At 39.8% G+C, this 4,727-nt stretch overlaps 1 non-coding gene across 1 annotated transcript; it reads left to right on the top strand.

The window, feature by feature from the left end:
- The first annotated feature begins 856 nt into the window (after positions 1–856).
- Positions 857–961, top strand: LOC140818866 (U6 spliceosomal RNA). Its single transcript, XR_012115097.1, has one exon. It is a non-coding gene; the product is annotated as a U6 spliceosomal RNA (small nuclear RNA).
- The last annotated feature ends 3,766 nt before the right edge of the window (positions 962–4,727 follow it).

Below are 4,727 nucleotides of genomic sequence, written 5' to 3'. Positions count from 1 at the left end.
TTATCTCCAAATTTCATATCAACTTCTTGAATTTACTATCTCATAAATTCAACTCCTTGAATTTATTTTCTCAAAATTTATTTATCATAAATTCAACTCCTTGAATTTACTATATCATAATATAAATTCAACTCCTTGAATTTATTCTCTCAACGGGAACAAACAATCAAGTACTTGTGTGACCCTCAATGGTTCAGGGATACAGCTAGCCGTGGGTTCACAACTCTTTGTGATTCAGGACATAATCCTTTATTCAGGCTTACCCTAGTTAGCCTCATTCTTTTCATCAACTCCTTGATTAAGAATGTCAGAACTCATTTCTGATTGCACCCATCGGATCATGGTAAGAGCATCTAGTAGCATCGCCCCATGATCCCCTAGGTATCACTGATAGTGCCTGCAAGAACCAGTCGATTATGATTAACGTACAGTACGGTCCCTTCATCTCATATATCCCGATCGAATCTGCAACCATTGGTTCATCGAGGGTTGCATATTAATTCGATAACTATGTGATAACTATAATAGTGGCATCGCGTGTACTATTTGGAGAACTCTTTCTCCAACGTACATCTCGTACTCTGGCCAGAGATTCCATGCACTATTATTTCATTAGATCACATAGGATATCCACACCCGTAGGTGAGCGGTGAATCTCCGACTACAATGCACTGGCTCCTATATGTGCCGCAACTGTGCCCAACCTCGCCACCTGATGACTCTCCTGGAGCCAGTAAACGAGTCAAAGCACAGCCCTAGCATATAGAGCCTCAGTGTTGTCTCGGGTCGTAAGGACTAATGGTGTACAATCATAACCACGGACTTATCCTCTCGATGAATGATAACCACTTGGAAAGTCCGAGGGAGGGGACATCCGATAAAATTGGAACGATACAGAGAAGATTAGCATGGCCCCTGCGCAAGGATGACACGCATAAATCGAGAAATGGTCCAAATTTTTTTTTTGTAACGATCATGGGCCATTAGCTGAACCAACAAAGGCCTCGGCCCATACCCACACACCACTACTGGTCATGGGTCGTTAGGATGGTCCAACATGGGCCTCGGCCCATGTCCATGCACCGCCACTCACAGAATATCCCACTCTCTGGAAAGTGGTTTCTTTCGCCTTCCCCAACACTTGAACCCAGGACCTCCAGGATAAGTACCTAGATTCCTAAGTGTTGGTACCAGTTGATCTACTAGCTCAACTGGTACCAACACTTAGGAATCTAGGTACTTATCCTGGAGGTCCTAGGTTCAAGTGTTGGGGAAGGCGAAAGAAACCACTTTCCAGGGAGTGGGATATTCTGTGAGTGGCGGTGCATGGGCATGGGCCTGGACCATCCTAACGACCCATGACCAGTAGTGGTGCGTGAGTATGGGCCGAGGCCTTTGTTGGTTCAGCCTAGTGGCCCATGATCGTTACACGGGCGGTGGGAACATCAACGACAGCATTACCAATCCACTGAGCCTTGGCCTCAGCTCATCATATCTCATGTCATCCGTATACATATACATCTTGAGTCACAACCAATTCTTATCCTTCGAAAACATCATCATATTCACCACTTAATAAAAACATACATATACGTAATTTTTCTTTAAAATCAAGCATGCAACGTATTTCCATAATTTCATAAAAATCATATACATGATACATAAACATTTAAAAACATGATAAATATGTGTGCAGGGCGCTGCCAGGACCAAAAACTCACCCCGGGTGCAAAATGACCATTTTGCCCTCGGAAACCCAAAATGACCGTATTATCCCTGTACATCTAAATTTCGACCCGATGTTTACCAAACTCCTTAAAACATCCCAAAACATAATTATAATCATCCTTAGACGTAAACCCGAGCTCGTTTAAAAACTTAATCAATTCGTTTTAAAACTTGGATCGGGGTCCCGGTTTTAACTCGAATCAACCAAAAACTCAACCGATTTTTTTTCAAACTTTTACCATACCTAAAGCACACCCTACCAGCCTCATAACACCACGTTCCAGCCCTCAAAGACTCACAAAAACAGACACGAGCTGCTGGAATTTCTGCGCGTATGACAACCGAACCCTAGTCACTTCCTTGAAGCATAACTACGGCCCTACCCTTATCCACTCGGACCAGCACCTAACCAGCTATGCTAGGAACTTTCTCGAACCCAGGGGGCTCTCCTTGACCGTCCCTAGCTAACCCTACTGCCCATGAAGCCAACCCCGAGCGGCCCTCATGCTTTTTCCTTAAACCCTCCCAAGTTCGACTTCCATCAGTATTTCTCAATCACTCCTGTCCTAAACAACCCCTTAACACCAAGTTTAGGCAGCCCCTTGCACAAGGGTAGGAAAACGTGAGTTGCACACCAATTAAATGTAAGTTCATGTCAAAACTTTCACAATATGATGCTTCATGAAAGACCAAATAAATTGTCATGCAAAAAATAAAAATAACAGCATATATCATGGTGTAAATGATGATAAAGGAGGTACATAGAGTGCCTTGATGCATAGATGCTTGAACACTCGAAGAGGCGCGTTGGGGAAGCACCGGAGGAGGGGAAAGGATTTTTCTTGAAGGGACAAGACTTGGCCGAGACCTAGCTGATGAAAAGATGAGAGGAGCTGCTGTAATTAACGTGGGAATGGCTGCTGGAATTGTGAAGTGGGCGGCCAATGATTAGAATTAGGTTTAAGGTTTAGTTTGAATATAATTAAGTTATTAATGGGCCCTAATTAAAAGTTTAAATGGATTAAAGGGTTTTGAGCCTATTAAACATTAAAATAAACTCATCAAGCCCAAAAGCACTCCCGAAAAATGTTACGTTTAGGTACATTTTTGAAAATATTGTTCGAGCCATCAAAAAGTCCTCCGATTCGATAAAATTTACGTATCGATTAAAAATATGCTCTGGCGCGTAAAAATACCCCACAAAGCCCAATTCTTGGAAAATACACTTAAAACACCTTATATTAATAAAAAAAAAATTAAACATGTAATTAAAATAATTTTCCTGATATTTCTCCGGTATCTGTTCCTCGTTCGAGCGCGAAATGCAACTTAAAATCCTAATGCATGAAACTTTAAATATGAATTAAAACATAAATTAATGAAATAAACATGCATTTAATGCTTTAAAACAATTTAATATAATAAAATAAATTTAATAACTTGCATGCATATGGTTTACGTGGACCTTCAAATTTTCGGGATATTACAAATAGGGTGCAGCAGTCGTGGTCGTCCCTTGAAGGCTGTTGCGGCACGCGGATGCATTTGGAGTGCCCTGGTTCGTGGACTACAAAGCTTAGGGCGTCGGGTATGAGTCCCAAAAGGGCCTGACCATGGGCTTAGTTAGGGTCTATGGAAGAGGTCTAGGGCCTAGTTCAGAGTCGTTTCGAGCCGTGGTCCGTTCAGAGTCGCAAAATGTCCAAACGTGTCAAAATAGAGACGAGATGGGTCTAGGTTAAATTTCTTGGTCTTGTTCTAGTTTTTGGCCTGGGATTGGGGATATCTAGTAAGTTATATTGAGTCATAAGAAGTCATTAATGGTTCGGTCTCGGGCTGCTTCGAGTCGTAAGAGTAGTTTGGTCATTTGTTGCCCGAAAAAGCCTAAACAGAGGAAAAAGAGTCGTTCAGTGAGCGAATCGAGTCGATTTTGAAACATACGTCTTAATATGAAATTTTCAGCAAGTTTCTGGATATTTTTGATATTTTAAAATTGTGGAATCGAGTCGTTTTTGTTAAGTCAAAGTCCGAGGTCGTTCGGATACATGTTGAGTCGTATCGAGTTTGGCGGGTTCGAAGAAAGTTAAGGGCGGTTTGAAACTTCCTAAAATAATTCCATGTCAGATATATGCTATTTTTAAAAGTTTTAATGTAATTGCATATTTTATACTATTTTTAGAAGTTTCCACATATATGCAAGTTGTATGTTATTTTTTAGTAGCTACAACACAAAAATATGTTTAAGCCATTTCTGTAGATTAAAGATACAAAAAGATATGCATGTATTTAGATATGATATTGTAAGGAATTTTTGAGAAATGTGAATTGTTAGTGACTTAAACATAGTAAGGATTTTGTTGAAAACAGGAATGGTGACCTTGCTATTAAAAAGGAGTGAACCGTCGATAATGGGAGGAGGGAATCTCATTAATAATGGATCCGCTGAAGAAGTGAATGGTGAAGTTATTTTAAATTAGTCGGTGGGATCGTCGAATAAGTGGATGTTGAACTTGACATCCTAGTACTATAGTTAATAGATTGATCAATCGTCTTTATGTTGTCACTACCAAGGATCGGATTTCATTTAAAAGTATCAATTTATAGAAAAGTTTATGTTTATTCATGATTTAGAAAATTCCAAATTTTTGGAAGTTATACGATTGCATGACAAATATATTTTTAGTTAAAGTATTTTTACACATGTGCTTGTATAATTATTTACTTGCTATTTCTGGTTTGAGCATGCTGAGTCATTAGATTCAGTAGGTTTAAATGGTTGCAGGTGGTGAGGATGTAGAGTCATGAAGTGCGGACCATCGAGCCATACAAGAGGCGCAATGCATGCCCGATAACCTTTAAATTCCGCATATGTTAAATATTTTAGGAATTGAGGTTGTTGATTCAAAAAATAAAAATAAAAAAATTAGTGTACATTTAAAGAAATTGGTAGTTAGGGTCGTTTCAGTTGGTATCAAAACGGATGTTCTTGAAAAGGGTTATGT

This window comes from Primulina eburnea, chromosome 17 (assembly GCF_022965805.1).
Source record: "Primulina eburnea isolate SZY01 chromosome 17, ASM2296580v1, whole genome shotgun sequence".
In the NCBI taxonomy this organism is placed as follows: domain Eukaryota; kingdom Viridiplantae; phylum Streptophyta; class Magnoliopsida; order Lamiales; family Gesneriaceae; genus Primulina; species Primulina eburnea.
This window is presented reverse-complemented; position numbering and strand designations above follow the sequence as displayed.